Below are 13,081 nucleotides of genomic sequence, written 5' to 3' on the forward strand. Positions count from 1 at the left end.
CATACTATAACGCACATATAAGCACATTCACAGAAGTACAAACTGGACTAACTGCTCTCCGTTAGCCTATAGGACACGGTGGGTGAGGGCAGCCAAGGTAGAAGCCGTGTTTAAGTTAAGTGCAGGGAGTGCCCTGTTCTGGTGCTATGTCCAGCGGGTGCTAGCCTTTCTTTAGCTGGGTGCTGGGCTGAGACAGGGAGATGAGACCTGGCAGTGGAGAGACTCTTTCCACATGCCTCCCTGACCTGTGCTGGAGTCCGCTGGGGTGAATTGTGTGAAGTTGTCAAAGGTTGGTCTGCTCTCCAGCACTTGGCACGGGCTCCTCTGAAATGTGATACCCTTGGTTTTCAGTAAAAGGTTCCTTTCTGCAGGGCTGCAAACACAGCCCAGCTGCTCCCCTGTCCACACAGCCCCGGAGCAGACGGAGCAGCACCTTCCCAGCTGCCTCTTGAACCCGAGCCTCTCCCAGATCCCCTCTCCACACAGGAAGTTTCCTTCTCCGTTGTCAGATTTAGCACCACGCTCCTGTCATCAGATCCGAGCAGGCTCCCTGCTGCACAGTAGAGGCTTTTGCTTAAGACATTTGTCCTTGAAACTGCACCAAACTCTTGGAAGAGCCCAGAACGTGTAAGTATGTATGATTTAGGCAGCACTAGGACAAGGCAAAGCTGCAATCAACCATTATACAATATCCGATTAGCAGTACAGGAGGGATTTTTCCGACCTTATGTTACATTCAGTTTCAATTCGTTCTGAGGCAACAGATCAATTGTAGCCTCTGATCCAGTGACTTTGCAGTAGACGGGGTTGTAATATCTTAGCTTTAGCTCTTTGCCCTTCTCATTTAGCATATAGATGTGACTCGTGGGCCAATTATTGCGGGCATTAAACTGTACAACTTCACAATTTTTATTAGGGCCGATAGTTGTGGGTCGTGTCCATCTCGAGAAACAAGTTAGCTTTGGCGGGGGGGGGGGGAATGCTTTTAAAGAATTAACTCCATAAATTCGTGCACAGTGGAATGAGCTTGCATTGTGCTTGCTCCCCATAAACTGTACTAGTTGCACTTATAATTTACTCATTGCGTATGCCTCTGAGGTTCAGTTTTAATTGAATCCTACTCGGTGCTTGTCTGGTGTTTGACGGTCGTGTATGCATCTGTTTAATTTACTTTGCTGCGATTGCAGTCTGGTTAAACCCGTGTTTTGATTCTAAGGGCTACCAGGTGAAAGAAGCGCTAGTGGCTCGGGGAGGAGGCGGGGGTGCGTGTCTTTGTTTGTCAAGGGTGGTCTATTACCTTTGGGAGCTTTATAGGCCCCCAACCTGACTGGCTGTCCGAAGACCACAGACCAAACCCTGCCAGGCTCTGAGGCGAATCTCAGCTTGTCCACTTTTGGAACTCCAGTCTGTAGAAGCTGGTGGCCCCTTTCTATCAATTTTTAATCTGCAGCCATACTTACGTGTATAAGATTAATTTCTCTCAGATTAGCCTGATTGATAGCTGGGTTGTGGTTACTTAAGAGCCTGCTCCCTGGAACCCACAGCCCAGATACATTCCATTTAACTAGTGAATGTTCAAACGGGTAACCATGGAGTCAGCCACCACTAACTGGCCGTGCAGTGGCTTGTTGTAAACAATACAAATGAGCCGGGAGAGCAGGAGCAACCAGACATGAAATGATTTTAATAGAAATTACGGTAAAAGGTCATGTGATTTGGTATCCGCTTCTGTTCAGTTTTAAAGGGAAAGTCTGTCTTTCCCCCCCCCCCCCCCCCCCATCGCCTAGTTCTAACTCACTAGAGTAGGTAGCTCCTTGAACCTGACAGCCCTCTCTGGGCTTTCATGAAGAAAGGTGGCTTGTGTGTTGTGGGCCAAGTGTGGGGACTTGTGGATTTTCAGTGGTAAGTGCCTTTATTTTAGAAAAAAGCAAATAAAAAGGAGGGCTGACTATTTGGGGGTTTCTTTATGGAAGGTCATCCTTACTGCACCTCACACGTCCTCTAGACCAGATGTAGCAGGGCCACAGGGCCTTCCATTCTTTCCCCTCTAAGTGGTACATCTGTCTTTTTGCTTCTTCCTCGTTCTCTGGATTAATCTGTAACCTTGATCTTTCTGGAAAAAATGTTATTTGCTTTCAAATCAACTTTTGCAGGGTTGTAATGAACACATGGAGGCTAGGGGGAGGGTGAGTGCTGGATATAATCTCCGGTTTTGGTTTTGTGTGTTTGTTTTTAATGCCCCCAGACCTTTATCTGGATTCACAGGGAGGGCCAGGTCTCATAATGACATTTGCATCTCTCTGGAAGGGATGGTGAGTGAATGCGAAAGAGATGGTCTTCATAAAGCTGATTTCAACTAAAACAAACAAACAAAAAAAAAAAAAAACAAAAAACTGAGCAGACCCATGTTAAGTAGCAATGCACGCGTAGTTTGGTGAACTCTGTCCAGCTGTGCCTGTAATTAGAGACAAGCAGAGAAATCTGGTCCACAACGTGGTGGGGCTGAGAGCATCTCAGAAGCGCAGCTATGCCTGTATCACACAGTCTGGAGAAATGAGGATGCTCTCAGCCTCAAATTTGCATGGACACTTTAAGCTAAGGTCTCAGCCAGGCATATTTGTCTTAAAGAGAAAGAGAGCTGGATATATCTCCTCCTGGGTGGCATATGATCACTTAACCTGGGACCCAGAGATAATGACGTGTTTATATTTTGCCTCCTTTTGGTGGATAGATTCTTCTGACTAGCTAGCTACATACTAGGACACCCTTTGAGGCCATGCTGAGTTGTATAGAATTCAGGTGTGTATCACATCACTGAGGTGGAACCCTGGAAGTTGTGAGCTGGGAGCTCAAGGGGAGACAAAAGCACGAGCCTCTCCATATCCTCTCAAGATTTTACCTAACAAGTTGCTCAGATCTGGAAGTGCGACAAGCTAACGTGGTCCTTGTGTTTACAAGAGGCGGTTGGTTTTAAAAACAGTGCTTTAAATACTCTGGAGTGCCTCCGCCAAACTTAGGCCAGCAAGCTCTTTGGAACATCCTGGGAGAGGACGCAGGGTTAAGGTTTGCTTGATCCTTTAAAACCAGCAGTGCTTATTAAAGGTGACGAGCTTGGGTAACTGATGCGTGTCTGGGGAGGGGCTATTTAGGCACGTGGTGAGAAGAGAGGTTTGGGGTAATTATAATGAAAATACACTTCCCAATGTTTCCTCACCTTGACTGCCTCAGCTGAAGGGCACAACTAAAAGAGCCGTCCACTGGTTCTTAGAGGAGTCACAATCTGTGGAGATGTGTGCCAGAGCCTTTGCTTTGGGCTGAACAACCTTAAGATTTTGTGTAATCCAACATCTCTCCGACCTTTGTATCCTCATGAATACATGGAGGGAATGAAGGCATGCCAGTGGTGCTTGAACGGGTGAGGGGGTAATGCAGAGAAAACTGTCAGCACCGTATCCGGCACAGTATCTGCTCAATAAACTGTTGCAAGTTTCATTGTTTATTTTGGTTGAAGAAAAAACTGCATAGTTAAGTAGAGTCCTGCTGTGTGCTGACAGGGAAGGACAGCGTGGACAGCTCAACCTGTCCCTGCAGCCGTGCATCCTCACTTGGGAGACTGCTAGTCGGTATGTTGCATTGTGTAGGATTTTGCACAACTTTTTATTGAAAAGCCCGAGATGGTATCTTACACGCTTTTTGCTTTCATGCAAAATTATTTGAGGGGACTTATTGAGTTTTTCAAATTTTCTTATTGCAGATTAGGACTGCTGATGCTGTGAGTGTTGAGCCACTGTATAGAATCCCGTTGCCCGAGGGGAAGGAAAGAGGACATTTAAACCTGACATCTAATTGCATGTATGGTGCTGCTGCTGGAGTGGAGGGACCATGTCCACAGTAATGATGAATAAAACAACATTTAGAAAGCAATAATTACCCTAACCCTGAGAGTTTCAAACTCAGGGCTCCTTAGCTCGCCACCAAGGTTGTTTGTGTTAAAACCCAGCAGCAGCAGGTCTGTCTGCAGAGGGTTTCCACCACCAAGGAGACATTTCTTGAAATGCTGTTTATCTCTCTTTTGACCTTTGTCCTTGTAGCACAAAGGTCATATTCCTTTGGTCCTCTTGCCTCACCCTTCCATGTCCCCCCCCCTTTTCCCCTTCCATTTACTAGCCTTCCCCTCTCCTTTCCTGCACTCTGTTCTCTCTGTTACATTCCGTTGCCTTTTTCTGTATGAATCACAGACCCCGGGAACAGAGGGATGGGAGTCCCGCATCCCGCGGCCTTTTGATGCCAGCTCTGGTTTTATAAATGGAAACTTTTAGAGGGGTCAGAAAAAAATCTGTTTTTCTTTTCTCCTACTGTTGAACTGGAGAGTCACATCTGAGGTGACCTGCAGACCCCAGGGAAGCCTGCTCAGGAACTATTTGTTGACTCATTGATTAGACACCATGGAGAGAGGGGGCGTCAAGTACGGAGATCCCTTCAGTAGTGAAGGCTTTGAAAGCCCACACTGCAGTGTGCAGTGGGATGGCTTCTGTGTGACCTTCCAAAGACTAATCTCCTCTAAGAACTGAACCAAAGCAGTTAAGGGATTTTTGTCAGATGGATTTTGTCTACAGTTGGGTTTTTGGCAGTTTCATGTAGAAAGCAATACATTCTCCATGAAAATATGAATTTCTCGTGCCCCCCCCCCCCCCGAAAGGAATGAAAACAGATTGCCAGCAGAGATCTCTAGAGAGGAGCTCTTGTTTACCCGTGGCACTATTCAGGCCGAGACAGCTGTGGGTGGATGTGTTTCTCACACTTCCCAGCCAGCCTTCCCCTTAACTTCCCTTGCCGGATGGCCTGGCCACCAAGTGAAACCCGCACAGTGAACCTTCTAGGATCTCTTCGGGTTAGAATGGAGTTGATAGCGATCTGTTTTCCAGAAACCACAAACACACAAGGCAGGCGCTGGAAGTGCTTCACTGGCTTCATTGTACAGGCTGTTCAAGGTCAGAAGATTTGTGAGTGTGATGGCAGGGTAGACGTTCAGAGGTCCTGTTCCTGTAGGCACATTTCTGAGAGCCCTGCCTTATAACGTAGCAGGCTACAGATGGAGAGCCCTTATATGAGGAATTAAAAGCCACCCCGTCTAGAAAATGGTGAGTCTCTCAAAGTGACTACAGGCAAGAATTAGGAAAATCTAGGTTAAATTGTAATGCAGTACTCTCGACAACCCTGTGACCTTGAAAAAGACAGTTTGCCAATCAGGGCTGTGGCCTCCTTTGCTGAGACACTGAGCTAGAAGCATCTGTAATGCCTACATAGTAGGTTTGTTTTGAGGATTAAGCTAAATTTCCTATGATAAATGCTTAATCCTTTACCTGCTGTGAAAGGTAGCAGCGAATTTTAATTGTCAGTTTTTCCCTTTCTGAGACTGATGGTGGAGTTGCCTGTGGTAGAAATATCAAACAAAATTGTAAGTGTGCATCTAGAATGGGGGAGGGTGAACCCTTTTCAACATTTCCTTGAATTATAGCACATATAGAGAACAAATGTGAGGAATTGCTCATTACTTGGCACAGAACCATCCATGACAGTGACGATAATGGTGTTGATGACAAAAATGTTGATATTGATAGGTGATGCCCAGGGCTCCAGGAAGGTCTTACGACCTGAGTTTGGATGCATTGGTTTCTTCTTTATACAAGGAAAGGAATTGGAATGTTGGTGAATTTAAATTGGTGAAATTAGAATGTTGGAGCCACTTAAATAGGAAGGATGTAATAAACAAACTCCGGTATTTTATTGTTGATAACTGATCTTGAAGGCGCCATCCTCCATGATCTTCACGATACCTTCCAACATAGCTCTGGAACTAGACTTCATGTGAAGGGTCTGGGATGAGGTAGGTAATCTACTGAACCTCTCTGTTTCTTTCCTTTCCTTTTCCTGGCTTGGAATCATAATGCCAACTGCTGTAGAGGACTGTGGTGAGGACCAAGCTAACGGGTGGAGAGTCTAAGAAGAGCGTCTGACTCACGTTGAGTGCTCAGTGAATATTAATAACAATTAGATGGATCTTTTGTTTTTCTAGTTTTTGTTGTTGTTGGTTTTGTTTTGTTTTAAACACCGTTTGGTGAAGCACTGTCTTACCTTGTGATTCTCCTCCCAGTTTTCTGTCCCTCAGATTATCCATGGTAGTACAAATAGAGAAACTGACTTTTAGCTGGAAGAGCCAATCTAAATGATGGCTCTTCTTTACTGTGCCATTTAAATAGACGTTGTGCCATGTGCTATGAGTGGTATCTAATTGATCCAGTTCGCTCATTCTTCTTATGTGATAGCTATTTTCTTACAAATGAGAACAGGGAGCCTCGAAGAGATGTTGGCCCTTGCTCATCTTCAGCTAATGAATGGTGGGGCTGGCCTGGGAATTTGTTGCCTTCCTAGTGTGTGTGTGTTCATTCTTTTACAACAGTTTATAGCACCGTTTTCTTTTTCTTCAGAAAAAGTAGGAAAGTTGATTTTCTAGAATAAAAAAAAATGAGATATAAGAGGAAGAGATAGGGAGGAAGGAAGAGAGAAGAGAGAGACAGATAGACTCATTTCATATTTAGGCAGTTGAGGCAGCCCTTTCGTAGGGAAAAGTAGATAGTCTAGGGTCATTATCTTTTAATCCATTTTAAACATTATTTAATCAAAAGCAGAGTGGCTATCAAATGATGGTTTTGAGACTGGCAGTATGACAATTTAATCTTCAGGTCTGGGACAGTTTTCTGAATTATAAGAGTTTCATGAGAAAGTAATAGTAGATACAAAAAAAGGAAGAAGAGCTGGTATATCAGCATGAAGGAAAATAGTGGAACTATCTCCACACATGTTAATCCTGGTGGGGGAGAGGAGGGAGGAGAGCCTAAAGTCCAGTTATGCCCTTGACGCTTGAGCAAAGATTATATTAATATCCATAGAGAAAACTAAGCATTCAGTGTGGTCTGATCATTTTCACTTAAAAGTACCCCTTCCCTTTAAATTAATATTAAATGATCTTCTGAGCTATACAAGTCACATTTCTTTTTCAATACTTCACATTGAGAAACTGAGTCACCCGATTTCCTTTGCAGGCAGGAAAGCTGTTCTCTAGATTCTGATGCCCCAGAGAAAACCTGTTTTCTCTTCTGAGTGTCGCGATTGTGATGACATTGACTCATAGAAACTGGAGGATGCGTGATAGAGGAGAGCCACAGACACCAGGGTCTTTAGTGAGGTCTTCCTGACCTAGAATGTAGCTGACAAGGCCATCGCCATGTCTTTGAGGAGTGATGGAGGCTATGGTTCCTATTGTTTTCGAGAACACAGGCTGGGTGCTGGATTGAGTCCTGTGCCATCTTGTGCCTCAGCATCCTGGTGCCCACCGGGTGCTGTGGCGTTCTTCCCCAGATGGCCTCCCGTGGCTCTTGTGATGTGGGGCTGGCACTCACTTTGTGGAGCAGATGGGGTTTCCTTGCAAGTGGCCCTTCCTGCTCTGCAAGCTCACTTGGAAGACGTAGGCTGCAGTAAGTGCAGGGGGCCAAAAACAACAGCGTGCCAAACTTTTATTTGTGATTTGTTAGAAATAAAATGCAATCCAAGGTAGACTGGAAAGAGGGGACCGAGAAATCCTCCTCATCCCCAAGGTCACCATCAAGGTCAGACTGCTAAAGACAGTTTGAATGCTAGAGAATTAAGGCCACACTTGAAGGCTCAGAGCCCTTTTTGGGGGAATGGAGGAATGCCCACCCCCAGCCCCAGTTTTCAGTGTTTTTGCATGACGGAGGTGGAGAGAAGGAATGAAGAGGGAAGCCATGACTGTTTGCCTTTCCTTTACAAGGCCATGGAACCATATGACTGTCCTTGTGTAGAACAATCGGTGTGAATGCTTGTTGAGTCAATAATTGCTTTTGTATGACTTCAAGTAAAATAATATATGAGATGACTCTCTGTTATTCTAAATATAAATACTTCTTCTAATAATACATGGTATTTGTGTTGCAAATGTTTTGAAGTCACAAATTATCATTTTCCGTTTTACAGCTGAGTTGTTAGCATTGCATGATGAAGTGGCTTGTTCAGAATGAGTCTGTTAAAAAATAAACATACTGGAAACTGGGTCTTCTAAGTATCTAGATCCAGGTTCTAAGTATCTGTATCTCAAAGAATCTCCAACCTGGAAGAGGCTCAGTAAAAAATAGGAGTGGTGATTGCATGTGAAGAAGACTGAGAAATGTGAGCAGAAGACACTCTCAAGGTCATTGTGTCCTGAGCGAGGTAGCCAAGACTGCAGGGTGGCACCAATTCACACTTTATCCCCCATTGAAAAGCAAAGCGTGAGAGAGATGGGTCAGTGGTTCAGAGTGTTTGCTGAGTGGACTGGAGTTCTGTTCCGAGTCTCCACGTTAGGGGATCACAGCTGACGGTGACTCCAGCTCCATAGAATCTGACACCTTCTTTTGACTCCGCGCCCCCCCCCCCCGTACTCACATTCACAGACCTATACATACACATGTGTATATACACAAAACTGAGGAAATAAATCTTAAAACGAAAGAAAAGTCAGTGTGGGGTGGGAGGAGAAAAGGGCAGGAGAGGGAGACAAGGAAGGGTCAGTGCCCTGTGAAGGACTTCCCATGATGCTGATCTCCTCTTCTGTCAGTTCCCAGTTAGGTTCTGTTTCTATCGTTTCCCAGTATCATGAGGTCACACAGTAGAGCAGAGACATAATCTATTCTCATATGGACTCAGGCCACTCAAAGCAAGAGAGAAAGGACTTTGTGCTTATTAGCTTAAGTCTCATGTTATCTAGTTCTGGGCCCACCTGCTTTCCCATGCAGTAGAATGGTCCTATCATTATGTCATCTTAAAGAGAAGGACCAAGGAAGTGTTAGATGATTCAAGCTCCCAACCCAATACCTTTAATTTAAAAAATAATTCATCAACTCTGTACTTAGTTGAAATATGGGTATCCATTTACTATTTGTTTTGATTTGGAATATAGCTTTATTAGTCACTTGGCTATCAGAAGGTGGAATGAATGTGTGCTTTTTCTCCTGTGAACATCGATAACTAACAAGTAAATAACATCCCAATACAGCCATGTGTATTTTAGGATGGATTTCTTGACCCAGCTTAATGCTAAGACCATGACAAAGAAATTATGTCTTTTGATAATGGCTCTGAAATCTCCGAGTTGATCTCCTGTAGTCAGCATTTGACTACAGATTCCCGTAGAAAGTTCACTCCCGCTATCGGAAGGCTTCAAAAGGTCTGTGTGTTACTGGCAGATGGAACAAGCCGGTGTCATGTGAATGTCAACTCGTTACCTTTGAGCCATCATTAACCAGTAGCAGCTACCACAAAATCTTTTAACATCTTAGAATGTCAGACTATGATTTAGGATGTACAAGGCAACAATATTCCGTTAAAGGATCCACGCTCATGGGCAAAGTGAGTGTCTGATAACCGTGGGGTCGCTTTTATGCTCTGGGGTTACTGTGTCTTTCTCCTCACCAGATTTCTAAGTAATCTAATTTTAGGAAAGTTTCACTTTAATACTCCTCAAAATTGGAGGAGAATATTGTGTACACCTATTTGGTTTGTTCCATGGACACAGAACATGGCAAAGATAACAGATAAAAGATCAATTCTTATGTATCTCAGAGTTCCAAGCCTTTGAGGCTGTATTTTGGAAACTTTGTAATTATTGTGGGTAATCTTGCAGAAAATTAAATGTTGAGTTTGCATATATGGAGAAGTTTGGACTATTTTGCGCACCATAGCTTGTTAGAGCTAAACATCTCATTGACCCTGCCAGGGACTGGGTTTCACTTACTGCTAGTAAAATGCTATTTGTGGTGTAAGTCAAATCTGGTGCAGGGTGACTGTCTTATGCCTGAGGCATGATTTAGAGGCCTTACTTGCTTGTTCAAAAATGAATTTTGACCAGTAGTTCTAAGCTTGTGATAATTTTCCCTCAAGGGACGTTTGACAGTTTCTTGACAATTTGGATTGTTATGGTTGGATAGAAGATTTTTGTTAGTATCTAGTGATTGGAACCCTAGGGATTCCAAAAACACCATGCAATAAATAGGCAGCACCCCAAACGACAGGAACACTGATGAGTTATCAATCCTCAAGTATCCACAGTGTCAAGACCAAGAGGCCTCGCTTTAAACACATGCAGAACACAAAAGCCAGGAGGAAGTGGGTAGCTAGAATAACTTGTAGACTGGTAAGATGGTTGGTACTGACATTATGACTTCTCCCCATAGGCCACAGAAGAGCCATGGAAACTTCTGTAAACTGCAAACAAGACACACACTTGCTCTGCAAATGTTGAAATCGCAGTATGTGTCTCGTGGCTAACAGAGCCTCCTACTGCGGCAGTCACAATTTATTTGGCCTCAGATTCTAGAGAACTTACTGAATGGAGCAGACACTGTTCAAAGTCTCTGCGCTTATGTCCATTCATCTACGCCTCAGAGTAACTTCACAGTGGAGGTACAATGGCTGTACCTCCAATCCCGGAGCCTGCGGGACTATAATGAGCTCCTGGCAGGAAACATAAGGAACGGGGCAGTGAAGGCAGAGTATCTGGAAATAGGGAGGGTTTGTTTTCCTAAATGCTCCCGGTTGCTCAAGCTTTTATTCTATGGAGCTATTACTTACTGCAGGACTGTTTGGGACATAAGGGTTCCTGTCACAAAGTAGACTTATGTTTGGTTCTAGAGAGAGGCTAGGGAAAGCTTAAGTAAGTAACGTGGCGTGGTCCAGGCCTGAACAGAACCCCATGCCTGTCTGTCTTTTTTCTCTTATGATCACTATTGACTGAACAAGTTTTTAGACAATATGTAAACCACACAGCGTGAGTATCCTTCGCAGCCCAGCCTTGTAAACATGAGATGTCCCTTCCCACCTGTGACTGTCCCTTTCAAACTGGCTGTGTCCTGAATCTCATTCTTAGTTTGCAAAAGGGAGATAGAGGTTTCCTCTTAAAATATCACCATAAGGGTAAGTTCAATCCCACTTAAGTTTGAAATAAAAATAAAATAAAATTTCTTGAAGCAGACCTCTTTGGGTTTTCTTCGAGTATACATTTAACAATGGGATTTCCTCCTCGAAATGCCACACGGGAAGTCATATTCCCAGTGGAGCTTCTAGAAACTGAGCTCTGCTGAGTTCCCACCTACCAGGGGATCAGGAGTTTAGGGGATTGGGTTTGTCATGGCTAGATATTTTACCTTTGCCAAACTGGTCCTTTTGTATTAAACCTAAGTTGCCATCAAAACCCAGAAAGGACAACATCACAAATCACTAGAAACACACCAACATTCTGAGGAGTGCAATTTATGGGCACTAATGGATACCCTGGGTGATTTATCTTTCTAGTAGCCGTTCAGACACCTCCACCTTTTTCTTCACATAAAAGGACTCTGCTTGAAGATTAGTGAGTCCTCAGCCCCAGCCCTAGTCCCTGAGATGGGACAGATGTAGTTCCCATATTGTTTTCATGGCAGGATAAAGGGCTGTGGGGATAGCTCAGTTGGTAAAGTGTGCGTTTCCTAAGCATGAGGACCTCAGTTCAGTCACCAGGACCTACATAGAAAAGCCCAGCATGGTAGCCTGTGCTTGTAATCTCTGCCCTAGGAAGGTGAAGACAGGAGAATTCCCAAGGATCAGCTAGCCCACCTAGCTAACTGTGACCCCCAGTTAAGAGAGATCATCTTTCAAAGACCAAGTGGATGATTCCTGAGAAATGACACCCAAGGATGACTTCTGGCTACCATAGACATGTGTGTATCAATCCTGCTCTCTCTCTCTCTCTCTCTCTCTCTCTCTCTCTCTCTCTCTCTCTCTCTCTCTCTCTCTGTGTGTGTGTGTGTGTGTGTGTGTGTGTGCGCACACACATGTATGTGTGCAAGCATGCACAGCATCGATGCTGTGAGACTTGCTGGAGCAAATGTGCTGAGTCAGGCATAAATGGGGTGGGCACGAGAGTTGGGTAGAGAAGTTGAGATCCAGGGGTTAAATGGATACCATCATTTGTTTATTCCCTGAAGGGCTCTGTTGTTAAAGGCTGACCCCCTTGGATGAAGTGGCTTGACTTTGCTCAGCCTCAGTTCCTATGGCCAACTATAATTTATGTTTGGGAGATTGAATGATATAAAATACGCAAAGAAGGGAAGAGAGAAGGTTTAGTGGTTGCTTCTGGGGACACACACACACACACACACACACACACACACACACACTGTTGGTCTTCTGGGGAACCTGATTTATGCATCCTCTTTCTATAAAACACTGTCTGAGGACTCCAAACTTGGGATTTTCTTGGCACTTGTTAAAATGCAGAGCATATGGAGGCACTCAGCAGGTAAAGTGCTTGCTGGACAAGCATGAAGACCTGAGTTTGTGTCCCCAGATGTGGTGGTGCATATCTGTGACCTCTGTCTGGGGACAGGCTGAAATGAGTAGATCTCAGTGGATTGCTGGCTAAGACATTCCAGTCCATAGGCCACTCCAGTTAGAGAACCCCCACTTAAAAAATAGAGGAAGATGCTCAGTTAAGACCTCTGGCCTCCACGTAAATCATCATGGGTACACACACGTGCATACACAGATGTGCAAAATGCAGAAAATCCAAAGACTGGGTCATTGTTTTGGAAAGAGCCCCAGTTGTTTGAACTTTTATGCATGCCAAATTTGAGACCTGTAGCAGGCTCTCTTGTGAGACTGTCTTTGAACGGCCAGCCCACAAATAATGATGCAGAGACTTATTAATCATGAAAGCTTGGCCTGTAGCTTAGGCTTGTTCCTAACTAGCTTTTTTTTTTTAAAACTTAAATTAATCCATTTATTTTAACCTACATCCCATTGTAATCTATATTCCATTGTGTGACCCCTTACCTCATCTCTACATACTGTCTATGCTGCTTCCTCCGGGTTTGGCAGCTCCACCCCTCTGTCCCTGGAAGTTCTGCGTAACTTCTTTCTAGCTATTTGTGACCACCAACCACAGCAATAGATTTTCACACAGTCTACAAATATCCCAGAACAGAGGAACCCC

At 44.4% G+C, this 13,081-nt stretch overlaps 1 protein-coding gene across 1 annotated transcript in view; it reads left to right on the forward strand.

Moving 5' to 3' along the window:
- Window positions 1-403: 403 nt before the first annotated feature.
- Esrrg (estrogen related receptor gamma) overlaps window positions 404-13,081 on the forward strand; it is a 541,176-nt gene continuing 528,498 nt past the window's right edge. The window contains exon 1 of the mRNA XM_050148263.1: window positions 404-627. The gene's annotated coding sequence lies outside the window, so the exon portion shown is untranslated. The remainder of the gene's footprint in view (window positions 628-13,081) is intronic.

Source organism: Alexandromys fortis, unplaced genomic scaffold, assembly GCF_014885135.2.
Source record: "Alexandromys fortis isolate MF-2015 unplaced genomic scaffold, M_Fortis_MF-2015_v1.1 scaffold_62, whole genome shotgun sequence".
Lineage (NCBI taxonomy): Eukaryota > Metazoa > Chordata > Mammalia > Rodentia > Cricetidae > Alexandromys > Alexandromys fortis.